General features: G+C 39.3%; 1 long non-coding RNA gene across 1 annotated transcript in view; it reads left to right on the top strand.

The window, feature by feature from the left end:
- LOC144588460 (uncharacterized) overlaps positions 1-16,334 on the top strand; it is a 56,139-nt gene extending 39,805 nt beyond the window's left edge. The window contains exon 3 of the long non-coding RNA XR_013544036.1: positions 7,451-16,334. This is a non-coding gene — a long non-coding RNA (uncharacterized LOC144588460). The remainder of the gene's footprint in view (positions 1-7,450) is intronic.
- The last annotated feature ends 368 nt before the right edge of the window (positions 16,335-16,702 follow it).

Genomic DNA, 16,702 nt, shown 5'->3' with positions numbered 1-16,702 from the left:
GACATCTACATAGAACTGCTGGGGGAAGTTGTCCAGAGTTTTTGGGGTGGTTTGGGGAGACTTGGGGTTCAGTGTCACGATTATGCAGATGACATCAATCAGGATGTTCCTGGATTTGTCTTTGAGCCTGGATGCTCAGGCTTTGGCAGTGGCCAAGAATGCATTTACACAATTAAAACTAGTTTGCCAGTTGCCCCCATTCCTGGAAAGGTCTGATCTGGCTACAGTGACACATGCCTTAGTTACTGTACATCACAGCTGGTTTACTGTAACACTCTCTGTGTGAGGCTGCCTATGGAAAGTGTCAGGAAATTTTAGCAGGTCAAAATATCATCAGTCAGATTGGTGACTAGTGCTGGTTACAAAGATCATATAACCCACCCGTGTTACAGCAGCTCCACTGACTGCCAGTCCATTTCTGGACACATTTCAAAGTGCAAATTCTAACCTATAAAGCTTTAAATGGCTTGGGTCCAAGCTATCTCAAAGAATGTGGTTTTTATGAGCCTGCTCAAGAGTTAAGATCATCATGAAAGGCCTTTCTTTCAGTCCCACTACCTTCACAGGTGGATTTGGTGAGGACACAGGAGAGAGACTTCCCTGTTGCTCCTCCCAGATTTGGAACTCCCTCCCACTGGAAGCTAGTCTAGCTTCATCTTTACTCTCTTTCTGCAAGCAGGTAAAGATCTTTCTCTTTAGGCAAGCTTTCCCTCAGTGACAGGCTGTCTAAGTGGCATTTTTATATAGATTGTTATGCCCTACTGCTTTGAATGTGTTTTTAGTTTGGCTTTTGTTTACCATTTCTCAGATCGGGTATTTGTTTAATCCTTTTTGGTATTAGTATATGGAGATCGGGAGGAGCTGCCGGTTTGGTGGTTTGTTCTGGTTTGGCTGACGGTTGCATAGCTGTTCTGCAGTTCAGGGCCCTGCCCCCCTCCACTGGCTGCCCACTCTGAGGCAGCACTCCAGCTTCCCTTACCTGCCTCCTCCAGGTGCTGCCTCTGCTTGTATACTCATTGTTTTTAGCTTCAAATATTGCCTTTTAATGATGTAAGCCACCCTGAGTCCTTTTTAAGGAGAAAGATGAGGCAAAGATATTGTAAATAAATAAATAAATAAATAAATAAATAAATAAATAAATAAATAAATAAATAAATAAATAAATAAATAAATAAATAAACAAACAAACAAATAAATAAATAAATAAATAAGATATGAATGCCATCTCTCAAACCCTCACTAATCCCCAAGTATTTCCCCCTGGTCATATTCCTCTAATTTACTTTGAAGCCGCAAGGAGGCTTTGCTAGATACCTCCTGTGTGAGGCCTCCATTACAGTTCTTTCCTTATATCCCAAAATTTTAAAGAGAAGCATTCCTGTCAGCAGATACCCTGGGGGAATATCTTTCTATGGGACACCCAAAGCACATACTAAACACTGGTCCTACCATCTGCTGCATCCACTTGTGTTCAAACGAACTTAGAATTTATGTTCATTTCTTGTGGCTATCCCTCTTCTTCACGTTTTATGTTGTAATGGTACCTAACAGTAATAATGATCAATAGGCCAGATCATTTTCAAGCTGTGCTATTGCCGCAGGCTCCAAAACTGCAGTAAGCTATTTCATAAGAGGAAGTAACCTCCCTTAAGTCATTATTAAATGATGAATTATTAATCTTTGTTATCCAAGCATTGATCTTTGGTGTACACTGTGTATGCTTAGCTATTTGGTGTAAGTAGTCTTAGGGAAAAATAAAATCCATTGTAGCTTATATGATTTTCCCCCATCCCTTCATCCGTTGTTTCCCTTTACAACCTCTATTACTATATATCAGTAACTGCAGGTTGAGTGAAAACATGTGAGGGAAAGGGAGAATTAAAAGAACAGGGGGAAATAAGATAGACTTGTCTGTTGCAACTTTGACAATCTAATAATCAAGCAATCAATCACTCCATTAGTGATGTCCCTACAGATCCTGGAAATGGTGGGGGACAGGTGTTGATCTTTAAGCAAAACTGATATCTTATTTTACTGTGTTTGATAGTCTTTCTCATGACAAAACTAAAATAGCTACTGCTGTGTTACAGAACCTCTCTTTGCTAATGTTGCCTGTTTCAGGAATAGAGTTAAGAGCTGAAATGACAATTTTTACATGAAAGATGCCTTCAACCATACTATGAACACACTTGCTATGGTCTTTGCAATCATACTTTATTAGCGATAATCACCAACAGAGGTTGTTCTCTGAATGTCTGCAGCAAAGCAGTTTTCACACAAGCATTCACTGACAGCACAATATTAACATGCTTCTTCAATGCAAGCCCCATGGAGTTCAGTGGGGCTAACTCCCAGGAAAATGAGTATAGGACTGCAGCAGTAGATGTACAGAGCATATTGAATACTTTTTATAATTATGAATTCACTGTGTTTTGCTTGCACATTTAAAAGATTTAGCTTCTGTCTCATCAAGTGTGATTTCCATTGGATGAATATAGAAACTTCCATTATATCACTGCATAATTTCATAGGAGAAGCATAATTATAATAAGAGCTGCGTAGCAATCATGTTTATTTATTTTTGTAAGTGTGTATTTTGCCCTTCAGTGTAAAACATTTCCAGAACTGCTTGCCAAATAATCAAAATTAACTTCAGGGTCTTTTCCAGGGAGTCTTCTCTTCTCATGAGATGGCCGAAGTATTGGAGACTCAGTTTCAGGATCTGTCCTTCCAGTGAGCACTCAAGGTTGATTCCCTTCAAAATGGATAGATTTGTTCTCCTTGCAGTCCAGGGGACTCTCAAGAGTCTCCTCCAGCACCACAATTCAAAGGCATCAATTCTTCGGGGGTCAGCCTCCTTTATGGTCCAGCTCTCACTTCCATACATCGCTACTGGTAAAATCATACTTTTGACTATGCGGACCTTTGTAGGCAATTATTTATTTATTTATTTATTATTTTATTTATTTTATTTATATCCCACCTATCTAGTCCCTCAGGACCATTCTAGGTGGCAAGGTGATGTCTCTGGTTTTTAAGATGCTGCCTCAGTTTGTCATCACTTTCCTCCCAAGAACCAGGTGTCTTTTAATTTCGTGGCTGCTGTCACCATCTGCAGTGATCATGGAGCCCAAGAAGGTAAAATTTGTCACTGCCTTCATATCTTCCCCTTCTATTTGCCAGGAGGTGATGGGACCAGTGGCCATTCTCTTAGTTTTTTTACGTTGAGCTTCAGACCATTTTTGGCACTCTCCTCTTTCACCCTCATTAAGAGGTTCTTTAATTCCTCCTCACTTTCTGCTATCAGAGTGGTATCATCTGCATATCTGAGGTTGTTGATATTTCTTCCAGCAATCTTAATTCTGGCTTGGGATTCATCTAGTCCAGCCTTTCGCATGATGGATTCTGCATATAAGTTAAATAAGCAGGGACAGAACATACAGCCTTGTTGTACTCCTTTCCCAATTTTGAACCAATCAGTTGTTCCATATCCACTTCTAACTGTTGCTTCCTCTCCCACATATAGATTTCTCAGGAGATAGATAAGGTGGTCAGGCACTCCCATTTCTTTAAGAACTTACCATAATTTGCTGTGGTCCACACAGTCAAACGCTTTTGCGTAGTCAATGAAGCAGAAGTAGATGTTTTTCTGGAACTCTTTGGCTTTCTCCATAATCCAGTGCATGTTAGCAATTTGGTCTCTTGTTCCTTTGCCCCTTCGAAATCCAGCTTGCACTTCTGGGAGTTCTCGGTCCACATACTGCTGAAGCCTACCTTGTAAGATTTTGAACATAACCTTTCTAGCGTGTGAAATGAGTATAATTGTACAGTAGTTGGAGCATTCTTTGGCTTCTCTTCTTTGGGATTGGGATGTAGACTGATCTTTTCCAATCCTCTGGCCACTGCTGAGTTTTCCAAACCTGCTCGAATATTGGGTATAGAACCTTAATGGTGTCATCTTGGAAGGTTTTAAATAGTTCAACTGTAATTCCATCACCTCCACTGGCCTTGTTGTTAGCCATGCTTCTAAGGCCCACTTGACTTCACTCTCCAGGAGTGACTTCACTCTCAAGGTCAGCAATCACACTACCTGGTTTGTCCAGGACACCTAGACCTTTCTGGTATAATTCCTCTGTGTATTCTTGCCACCTGTTCTTGATGTCTTCTGCTTCTGTTAGGTCCCTCCCATTTTTGTCCTTTATCATGTCCATCTTTGCACAAAATGTTCCTTTAATATCTCCAATTTTCTTGAATACATATCTGATTTTTCCCTTTCTATCATTTTCCTCTATATCTTTGCACTGTTCATTTAAGAAGGCCCTCTTGTCTCTCCTTGCTATTCGTTGGAAGTCTGTGTTCAATTTGCTGCCTCCTGTACAATGTTACAAGCCTCCATCCAGAGTTCTTCAGGCACTCTGTCCATCAAATCGAGTTCCTTAAATCTGTTCTTCACTTCCACTGTGCATTCATAAGGGATTTGGTTTAGATTATACCTGACTAGCCCAGTGGTTTTTCCTACTTTCTACAGTTTAAGCTTGAGTTTTGCTATAAGAAGCTGATGATCAGGGCCACAATCAGTTCCAAGTCTTGTTTTTGCTGACTGTATAGAGCTTCTCCATCTTTGGCTGGAGAGAACATAATCAATCTGATTTTGGTATTGCCCATCTGGTGATGTCCATTTGTAGAGTTGCCTCTTGTGTTGTTCAAAAAGAATATTTGTGATGACTAGCTTGTTCTCTTGACAAAAATCTATTAGCCTTTGCCCTGTTTCGTTTTGAACTCCATGGCCAAACTTACCTGTTGTTCCTTTTATCTCTTGACTTCCTGCTTTAGCATTCCTGTCCCCTATAATGAGAAGAACATATTTCTTTGGTGTCAGTTCTAGAAGGTGTTGTAAGTCTTCACAGAATTGGCCAATTTCATCCTCTTCAGCATGGGTGGTTGGTGCATAAACTTGGATTACTGTGATGTTGAAAGGACTGCCTTGGATTGTATGTACAGGATTAAGTGACAAAGCCAGCCACCTTTTATTCTATGCAAATACTGAATTCTGCACATTCATAGGTCCCAGAATATATATTTAATGTCCCTTCTTTTGGGACAGAGAGCAAGGAAAAGTATTGGACACTGGAGCCGTCTTAATAGTATAGCACCAATATTCTTCCCTCAAAACTCTGAGATGGGAGAGGCTTGGTAAAACCAATTGCTGTGTTACAAGCTAGAGTTGTCAGTCACAGAAGGATAAGCAAAGACTTTCATTTTCTGAGATTTCAAAGTGATTGAACAGATGTATCCCTCCTCCTGCCCACAAGGTTTCTGCCTGAGGCAGCAACCTTATGCAAATTTACCCAGGAGTAGGGCCCATTAAATTTGATGGGACTCCCTTTGAAATACACAGGTAAAGGATTTGCTGTAGGTTTGGTGAGTTAGTGTCTGTGTCATGAAGTTTCCCATATCTCTTCGCCTGTGGTTCAATGAATTGCTGCCTCTTGAAGCTTTTAATGAGGGATGTCATATCTAAAAATATAACACTAATGAAAATATTCGCACTCACATAATGTATCTTTTCCTATGAAATCTTTTAAATATATTTCTGCAAACACCCACACTATTTTGTAGTCATTTTATTTACCATGGCAACATGAAATCCTGGATACATCACAACTCTTGGGGTACTCCTGGAATATTCAGACACTTATTAGAAAAGAACTCAAAAGCCAGAATTTTATATTATATAATCCCCCGGTTTCCTAAATTCCCAATAGTCTCAGTGCCACAAATTACTGTGCTGTCTAGAATGGAGGGATCACAGAACATACTAGATAAAACATGTATCTATCTTTACTTGTCACCTGGAGCTATGTTTAAAAAAAAAAGAAGGTACAAGCTGCAATTTTATAAATGGAGCACAATTAGAAGTAGCTTCAAAGGGTCATTAGAAGAAACTACAGATGAATCTGAAAGATTGGGGGACGAATGCATTCAGATTAGAGCTCTGTATCAACTTTGGCCAAATCTAGTATCTCACATAGATTGGTCCAATCCATGGCAATATGTACGAGGTCCAGATTGAAGCAAGGTAATCAGATTCCATTTTGAGTTGAAACCTCAGGTATTTAGACTGAATGGCTGGTTCAAATTTCTAAAATGGGAGGAGGAGTAAGATTATGGGCTAGTGTGAATGAGTTGGCAGGGAAGAAGGGAACCTAGGTTTTATTCTGTGACAGCTGTGATATGCAATCTGAGGCCGGATTTTCACTTCCATCACAGGATTTGTGGGGAGTAAACATGTATATAGTCATGCCATCATGAAGGGGGAGTGTTGAAGCACTGGCACTCTTTTTGCAGCCTTTGCTGCTTCCTATTGGCTCTGTCAGATCATTCCTTCGACCCCCTCTCTTCAGGTAGGCATTGGCTTCGGACTCTTCAGACTGGCCCCTCTTTCAAAACCATCGTTGTGTCTCATAGGGATATTTGTTACCTCACTTCAGACAGATTTCTCCTTTTAATGGGGGAAGATTCTTGTTTCATGTTCTGTCTAAGGCAGAGGGAGCCGGTTCACCCTCTCATTGCCTATCTGCCTGCTGGCTGATTGGGGTGGCTTGGGTATTGTTTGGCTTTCTGTTCTCCATTCTCGGTCAATGCACACACTAAAGGTATCAACTAAAACCTAGAAAAAAGAGCCGTCTTGCAGGTCACTAATTGGGCTGTTTGGAAAACTTATTTCTCTCTCTTCCACTCAGTTCCATGTGTCTGTCTCTTGCAGTTTCCTAGGTTGCTGAATCGAGGAGGAGGAGGAGAGGCAGGATAGAAGTGCGGGATGGGAGGTTAGTAGGAAATTTGTGGAAACAGCTGCTGCCTCCACCTTTCACAAGGATGTTTTAAGTTACAGGAAGTTATAGCCTATAAAGGCAGAGAATACACCTCTATAACGTGAACATTTAAAACTATCAGGCAGTCCATAGCTTTAAAAACTTAAAAAGAACAAATATTAAAATAAGAATATATAAAATGAAAAGTGTTATTTAGCTCTAATCATGATACAGACACATAGGGTTTTTTTTTCTTTTAAAAAAGAGCTCACGCAGCCAAGCCAGTCAAAGAATCTAAGGAGGAAATTCATTCATAATGCTTGTTGGTCCTTGATGTCTGTTGCCTAAAGTGCCATGGAGTTTAATGGTGTGACAATGCCTAGATTCTAGGATGAGATGCCTCAATTCTTGGATGGGATGCCTTATGTATGTGTATATTTTATTCCCTGTATTTATACTCTGTATATGTTTTATCTGAACATAAACAATTACTTGTGTGTCCTTAGTCTTCCCTAAGCATTGCAGATGGATGGGGTTGCTGCTTCTGTACAAACCTCCATTAGCTTGGATAAACCTGCTGAGTCTTGACACAGATACCAGTAATTCTGATGTAATATGTTTTCCTTTTTCTGTGGCAGGTCCCATGGATGGCAAAGCGTATGGATGACAATGTGTGAGGTGGGAAACCTTTGTGGACAACAGGTCATGCATTTGTGCTGCAATTTATATTAACATCAAAATATGATATTATTGTATAGCATATATGATGTATATGCTTTATCCATTTTTTCACCTTGAAAGTGTTTACTTTATTTACTGTAAGGTTGTGGCTAGAGCCTCATTTTTGCCTCCTTTTCTTCTTGTGTTTCATCATTGTTTATGCATCCTCATAGAAACTGGCACACAATGAATAAAATACTTCAAAGCAGTATTATCATTTCATTGACCTTGGGCTCAAGCAGGCTGGAAACAGGGTGCTTGTTTTTGGGAACAACTGACTCAAAGTTTCACTTTTAAAAAGAAATTTCATGTTTAAGGTAACATTGCTGCATCCCCAATCATAAAGGAACCTTTGTCCAAATTAGTTATTTGTGCTTTACCAAGACAGCGGATAACTTTGCATATGTGGAAAGAGACAAGCTGGAAATGTAAAGGATTTTCTAAAGTTCCTGAACATGTATACATTAAAGTTTTTGTATGTCAAAGCCAGAGATAGACAGGAGACACTGGACTCTTGTCAGTGATGTTGGCCAAACAGGGTGGGGTGGGGGAGAAGGCATCTTAACTTCTGACTTAACCAATCAGAACCATACAAGAACATTCATCTGCACGTACATACTCATTCTTAGTAGTGTATATACTATATACAATAAAAAGAAGATGGGGAAATTCAAGAATGCAAGGTTGATGCAAATCTCACATTTTGCTTAGCAGCTAAACTAAATGCTGCAGTTGGGAACTGCAAGGAAATATACAGTATGTTCTATGATCTCACTCTGAGATTTTCCACAGCACCTCAGCCTTCTGAGTATGCAGTATTGTTGCTGGGATTCATTGGGGACTGAATATGACAGTGTCCTTCCCTGCTGGTGTCAGCTCATCATCTTCCTTAACAGTTACTAGTATTTTGGATTTCCCTTTCCCTCCTTTGAATCATAACGACCTCTTTTTTATTACAACAGTTTTAAACCCAGCAATATTGGATTAAACATGAGGGATTGGGCAGGGTTCTGCTTCACCCTAGGAATGCTCCTGGGCAGTTTTTGCTACCCTGTGATCACTGTGGAAATTTGCAAATAGCTCAGAATCAAATAATATTATGGGGAAAAACTGAATATGGTGCACAGCCCTATTATCACATTTTTCCATTTATAAGACACCCCATTTATAAGACACCCCCTTTTCTAACCCAAAAATTAAGAAAACTTAGCTTTGAGTATTCAGTTTCTGGGCTCAGAAGGTTCCGACATTACAACTCCCTGTTGAATCTGAGCACTGCCTACAGGCTCCACCTCCAACTATGTGTGTTCCAATTGGTTTGTACAGCATCAGCTGACATCAGTTCCGTAAGACTCATAACTGGAGGAAGCTAAGTCTTGTGACTGGAGGAAGCTAAGCCTCATGATTTGAGGAAGCCTGTTTACAGTGGCAAGATATGGAACATTTTGTACTCTCCATTTTCTCAGCTTCTGTGTAAAAGATGCCCCTCAATTTTTAGTGTAATGATTTTAGGAAAAAACTAGCATCTTATACACAGAAAAATACGGTATATCATTTATTATATGCTCCTTTCCGTCAAATAACATCTGTAAGAAATTCTCCTGTGTTCTTTAAGTAATATTTTGGTTTAATATTTAAACCAAAAATCATGCCAATACATCTATATAGTATTCTCTGAAGTATTCCTTGTTCTGGTGTAGAGCAGGTTTTCAGGATGTGCACAATAGGAATGAATGGGATCGCTAATTCTGGCAGTGAAATTCAGCAGATGTCCACCACTAGTTTCATCAACTTAATGCACTACAAAACATTCTAAATGTGTACATGGTCTGTGCGTGTGTGTGAGAGAGAGACAATTGAATGTTGTTGCTCTCTCAACAGCATTCCAGGTGCCATGTTGTGCCAACATTTACATAATTCTTTCCCAAACAGATTGCAAGCATTTACAAGAAAGCACTTCATATTTGATAATGATTCTTCAGACACTTCAAATGACTTCTTCCAGAGGCTTTCTCTAAAGTCATTTGCACAGATGAATGCTTTATTTCCTTCCTGCCTATTCAGGAGTCCAATAAGGTACTTAACAAATGACTAAGCTCCCTTCCTTCCCATAACCATAAAAGTTACCAGTCTTTCAGCACACTTCTAGGAGTTTTGAGAGAAACATTAGCTTATTTGATACAAATGCTAGTAAACAGAAGACACGCAAAAGGGGAAATAAAGTCAATATCATCTATCCTATTGCAGTCCATGGAAAATTGAGGATTTAATGCACATACCGTATTTTCTGTGTATAAGACGCCCCCATGTGTAAAACGCCCCCCCACTTTTCTAACCCAAAATTAAAAAATCTAAGTGGGGCTTAGCAAATGTAGGGTAAAAAGGATCAAAGTGCTGCAGGATGGCTTTGATCCTTGCTTTCTCCCTTGTGCTAAGCCCCGCATGACATAGCAAAAGGAGGGGGAAAGGGATCAAAGCAATCCCACAACTGTACAATCATTTTGATCCCTTTTCCCCTTATACAGCCATGGGATTGCTTTGATCATCCCCCCTACTTTTGCTAAGCCCCATGGGCCTTAGCAAGCAGAGGGGAAAGCAGGGATTAAAGTGATCCTGCAGCAGTTTGATCCCTGTTTTCCTTTTGCTAAGGCTTAGCAAGTGGAGGGGAAAGCAGGGATCAAAGCCCTGCAGGATCACTTTGATCCCTGCTTTCCCCTCCACTTGTTTTTTTCTCCTCAGCTTACCTCCGTGTATAAGATGACCCAATTTTTTGGTCTAAAGATTTTAGACAAAAGTATAGTCTTATACATGGAAAAATATGGTATATCTAGTCCCTATTTGATAGTAGGTGTGGAAGTTTGTTTCCCAAGAAATGTGCCTTCCATTTTGTAGAAGCAATTTTCTGGCCCTTTTATCTGAAAAGAAAGTATGGGAGGTCTTGGCAGCTAAAAAAATTAGTAAATCAGCTGTCTCTACATGTGCATGTCTTCTTGATATCTATGCCAATGCATGTAAATTCAGAAGGAAGTCCCAAGCTCATAAAGGGGTTTTTCCATTTTTTCATGTTTTTCTTGAGGAACCTCTGAATGTTTTTACTAATCCCAAAAAAATTTAGGCAGGTGTTAATCCAGTTGTGTGGCAATGAGTCAAATGCCTTTTTATAGTCTATCCAGGCCATGTTAAGGTTTGTTTTTTGTATTTTTGCATTCTTCAGGATCATTTTATCAATAAGCAGCTGATTTTTTTTGTGCCTCTTGACTTTTTAAAGTTCCCTTTCTGTTCAGTTAGGTATAGGGAGTTTTCAATTAAGTATTTGTACATAGAGCTTTCAAGTGCTCCTGTGAGGAGCTTGAACATTATTGGAAGGCATGTAATTGGTCGCTAATTACTGGGTTCATTGCCCTTTTCATGACCTTTTATTATGGCAGCCTGTTGCCATCCAGTCTTTAGTTGTAGAATTTAAGTGGTTCAATTGCACTGCTATAAAAGGATAGAGATTTGATAGATACTTTAACTAAAATCTGTGCAGCTCATCTGGACCAGGTGCACTCCAAGTTTTCACAGCCTTTACTTGCCTCTTAATAATTTCACTTGTTATTACAATATCATCCATTTGTTTTCCTTGAGTTTCTTTACAAATGTCTTTAATCCATGAGGCATTTTTGTTATGTTTGGTTGGCTTTCCCACATTTCTTTCCAGAATCATCTTTCCAGAATCATCTGTGGAGCATCATCTTTACATGGGCCTAATTACTTTTGCTCTTCATTTTCTCCTAGTGCTGTACAGAATAATTGTTGGTTATTTCGAAATTGCATGTTTTCTCTATATTTTTTCAAGCGTCCATCATATCTTTCAATTTTCTTTGCTGCAGCTGTTACCCAGTGTTTTAATTCTTCCATAGTTTCAACAATTGTTTGCCTTTCTAGGTCATATATTTCACATAGTCTGGCTTTTATTTTTTTCATTTTAAAGTTTTGAATCTTTCAAGTGTTTTCAGCAGGTAATTTGCGTTTTTTTTTCTCCAGACCAATTTTCCATTTTGTGGTGCCATGAGTTTTCTAGGGTTTTTGCAGCTTGTAACCAAGTTCTATGGTTATTATGGCAGCTGTGCTATACATGAGCTGGTTTGTTTCCTTTAGTGTGTTGGTCAGTATTGTTCTGATGATAACATTTGCATCATTCATTAGATCTTTTACTGGTTTACTTTGTGATTGGTGCAAATTGGGGAGCCTTTGTCTTTCTGTGTTTGGTTGAATATGGGTTACAATTTTTCTCCTCAGTGATGTATGCCATTCTGTCAACTCATAATTTCTGGGTTGTTCCATAAATTGTTCCTCTATTGTACATTTTATTCCGCTATTGTATCTCTACCCTCCATTTTTCTTCCATATTATGGTCATTGTTCTATGTTGATTTTGCCACCTTTTCTACTTCTTGCAATCCCAGTTCTGAAAACACTTTAGTGCGGACGATAAATCTTCTCTGGTCCATTAATCATTGTTCAGTTATATCACTATTTGGGTGTTTCCTTTTACAAATTTCCATCATTCTTTCTTGAAAAACACAGGCTGTTGGGTTTGCCTTGTAACAACATTTCCTCTTTTTCTGCTGCTTTCAGCTTTAAGCAACATTCTTGTCTTTTCTAGAGAATCTTGACTTCTCATGATGTATCCAAAGTACAACATCGTCATCTTCAACACTTTTGCCTCCAGAAATAGTTCAGGCTTGATTTGATCTGGGACCCATTTGCTGATTTTTATGGCAGCCCAGGGTATTTGCAAACCTTCCTCACCCCCCAAATATTTCAAATGAATCTTTTTCTTTTGTTGTCAGATTTCACAACCATACATGATGATCAGCAACACAAGAATGTTGGTGATCTTGGTCTCCAGTGACACATCCTTATACTTAATGATTCCCCACCCCCAATTTCCTCATTGCCCTCCCAGTCTCAGAATAAAGACATGAGACAATGATATGGATTAAATACAGGCCATACTTTATTAAGTCAGATCAAATTGTATATCACCAACATCGTCAAAGGAGGGGTCCTGCTATAGTGTGAAAACAGATAAAGGCAGGCTATCCAAATACCCCTAAAAACAGTAAATGGGTGAGTCCCTGGCCCAGGTTCAAGCAGTCTTAAAGACAGCAGGAACCCAGCCAGCTGCTAATAAACACCCCAGACCTCCAGACGTCTTTCATTGATGACTGTTGGTCTGGAAATGGCCCAGCGCATCTTCCTGCCACTGGCCCTGTAATCGCACAATCCGCAGAGCCGGAGGTTGGATGCACTGTTGGCTTACCTGAATTACAAATGGGACACACCGAGACTACATGTTTATCCACACTATTTGCCATAGCATAGGGATTAGCCTAGCTATGTCCCATGCCTGCCACAGAGCCCTTCAAGCTTGACAAGCAGCCCCTCTTTGATGTCTTCTAAAAATATGTCCAAATCTGCATCAGAGAGGTGGACACCATCACTATGAAAATATACAGTATTGCTCAATTGGATTCTATGGTGATTAATCACCGATTTGAGGCCACCGCTGCAGACACCTCTACACACTTCTCTGTTAACACCCCGCTGGGCCTTGTTAGCATTGTCAACATTCCGGGTGCTTTGCCAGGTGAACCACAGGATGATTGTGGACCACACAATCTGCATCACAGGATATCTGGCATTCAACCTTTTAAGGTCTCTCAGAATGTCCAGGATCAATGCCTTACCAGGCAATATAGGCAGCTCATTACCTCCCAATTGAATTACCAAAACATCAGGTGGAGCTTTGTCAAAGGCCGTCACTCTGCCAAGCTGTATTCATTGCATGCCATGCATGCTTCTCCATGTAATATATGCATGGGCACCAAGCCCCAAATCATTCCCCCATGGAGAAAAAGCAGCATAACACGGCGCCCAATAAACATCACTGTGGCTGATGATCATCACGTGCCTTCGACTTTTGGAACTCATGGTACCTGAAGCGACATAAAGGACCCCTGCCTACACGTTAGGTTGAGGTCTAATGTACTTTTGATAGCTAGTTGAAGACCATCACCCCAATTGCTTAATTTGGTTTGCGCTATAGCCCAAGGCTGGTGCCGTCGATGTTGCTTCTATTCTAAAGGAATGTGCACCAAATCTCATACAATTCACTCCTATTCTATCCAGCACCATGTCTGTAAGTTTCCAGAACTCATACTTGGTCAGAAGTGCCCCATCAGCATGCTGGAAAAAATACCCTGGGCTTGAGTGGCCTTCACAAGACAAATGTGTCTGATGCTGCATTCCCCTAAGACTAATTGCTTACCTTTACCTGTCTGATCTACTTTGGGCCGCCTGATTCTAATTCTCAATTGACTGTCCTGAACCATGACATCTCTCTGTTGCAAGGCCATTCGAGAGCTACTAGGGCAGCTGCTTTAAATAATGCCACCTCATATTGGTCCCTACATAGCCTCCTCCATTGCTTGCATAAGCATTCAAAAAGGGATGGAGATATGGGTGTCCTGGCATCAGACACCCTCCCCCTGTCTTTTGACCACCCTTTTAGCATTTTCTTTATCCTAAAGTCACAAGAAAAATCCCTGTATCTATTAATTTTAGCATAAAAAGCCAGATCCGACAGTTTACCCTGTATAATGCCTGGCACTAATCCTTTCCTATGTAGAAATATTATGAATCGTTGGAGTTGCTCCACTGGAGCAGGCCAGACCTGTTCCAGGTCCACCGTTTTTCTAAATTCTTGAAACTTTGCAATATATTCTCCACCTATCATTGGGTGATTAATTATCCCTTTCTTGTTCTTACTTTGATGAGTCTCCTGTAACAAAAACACATCTACTCCTAATTTTTGAATAGTCTTAATGACTCTATATCTTTTCACTGGTGACCCCAGCCCATTCACATTATAAGAAAGGATTTGGAGATTATCTAACATAACAGTCATACATTCTATATGCTATATTTACAAATATATTCTTTACCAGTATTTGTCTAATAGATTTTTATATGTTGTAGTATACAGTCTATATTCATATTTTACTAAGCCAGATTCTCTACTTCGTTCTAATTTTCTTTTCAGTGTCACCCATTTTACTATGCCAAATTCCCTCCCACCCTTTTCCCCCTCCCTCACCCTCACCCTGTTCCAACAGTGGTCAGTGAGAACAAATCCCCAGCTCTTGTTTGAGCTGTGCCCTGTGGAACTATAGGGAGCCAAAAAACTTAACATTCCCTGTAAAAGATCAGATCTTTCCCCATGCCCGCTCTAACCCTCTTAATCTATACATATATTAATATAACAGATTACAATTTATCTGTGTTTGTTTGTAGATATTGTATCTCTTACTTATCATTACATTAAAGTGTTCTAAACATATATTCTAAACATTCTTGAATGTATGTGCTTCTTATCTAAAAATTCTAAGGTTCCTTTCTATCATATATATTTATTTTAAATATATCGCAAATGGAGTGAACAAGGCTAGAGGGGTGGCAGTAATCTTTATGAAGAACTCAAAATTTGAAGTGATTGATTATATGGAAGACCCTGAAGGCAGATATGTTATAGTAAAAGGAAAACTGGAAGACAAATTATTAACTATTGGTTCTTATTATGCCCTCAATATAGGTCAAGCAAATTTTATGCAGAGCTTTTTAAGAAAGGTGAAAGAATTGTATTTTAAACAAAATAGATACAACATAAAAAAATATAAAGGTGTCAAATGATGGTAATAAAATTAAGAAGCGAATACAGAGATCAGGATTAATTGACGGCTGGAGGTATTTAAACCCTAAAGTGAGAGAATATACATATTTTTCTAAAATATATTGTACCTATTCAAGAATCGATCACTTCCTTATATCAGAGACTTTGGACCCAAATCTAGACAAAATAAAGTTTGCCCCGAGATAGCCTCTGATCATGCACCATTAAAACTTTTTTGGGTTAGTGAAGTAAAGAGTAAATCTAGAATTTGGAGACTGAGCCCTAATGTGTGTTTAAATATAGAAATTATTGGAAAAATAAAGAAAGAAATTAAAAATTTCTATGAAATAAATGATACTGCAGAAATAAAATCAGCATTGCTATGGGATGCCCTAAAAGCCTACCTAAGAGGAATTTTTATTATGGAAACCTCTAGAATAAAGAAAGAACGAAATAAGCTCCAAGAACAATTAGAAAGCAAAATAAAAAAAATATCAGAACAACATAAACAACTAGGAACCAAGAACATACTTAATGAATTAACAAAAACTAGAGCAGAGTTAGAAGCACTGGATACTGCAAAGGTTCATACAGCTATGAACTATTTAAAGAGAAAATATTATGAACATGGAAATAGAAACACTAAACTGCTATCACATGCAGTTAAAAGGATGGCAGCAAAAAGAACAATTGTCTCATTAAAAACGAAGGAAGGAATAATGGTAAATTCACAGCAACAAATACTCTCTACATTCATGGAATATTATAAAGATCTATACAAATCAGAAGTAACACCGGACATAAATACTAAGAAATTTATACAAACATTACCAATAAGCCAAATTTTAGAAAAACATAAAGATTATTTAAATAGCCCAATAATGAAAACTGAGATAAATTCAGTTATTAAAAAACTTTAAAAAGTAAAAGCACCAGGCTGTGATGGATTCACTGCTGATTTCTATAAAGTATGGTAAGAAGATGTCATAGAACATCTTCTAAAGCTATTTAACTCAATTTTGGGAGATGAGAAAATACCAGTCATGGCATACAGCCAGAATAATAACTATATTGAAACCAGAAAAAGATCCAATGTTTCCTTCATCTTACAGACCTATAACATTGCAAAATCAAGATCAAATTTTTTTCAACAATATTGGCACAAAGATTAAGTAGTTTTGTAACTAACCAGACCAGTGTGCAGAGGAAGCCAGGAACCATCGGCCGGCCACAGCCACTGGGTGAGAGGCAGTGGACTGTGGTTGGGCTCCTGCTGGGTGCCAGCTCTCTTTCCCAAGAGAGCTGCTCAGCCCCCTCTGTGTCTGCAGAACCAGGCCCTGCTGCTCCAGGCTGCCTCATTCCCCTTCAACATCAGCCACCTGGCCTAGGGAGAGAGCTTTTATCCGGAGCTGCCTTTGGGGCCTGACCAGACCAGCGTGCAGAGGAAGCCAGGA

This window comes from Pogona vitticeps, chromosome 3, assembly GCF_051106095.1.
Source record: "Pogona vitticeps strain Pit_001003342236 chromosome 3, PviZW2.1, whole genome shotgun sequence".
Taxonomy (NCBI): domain Eukaryota; kingdom Metazoa; phylum Chordata; class Lepidosauria; order Squamata; family Agamidae; genus Pogona; species Pogona vitticeps.
The sequence above is the reverse complement of the archived record's forward strand: the minus strand, read 5'-3'. Positions and strand labels throughout refer to the sequence as shown.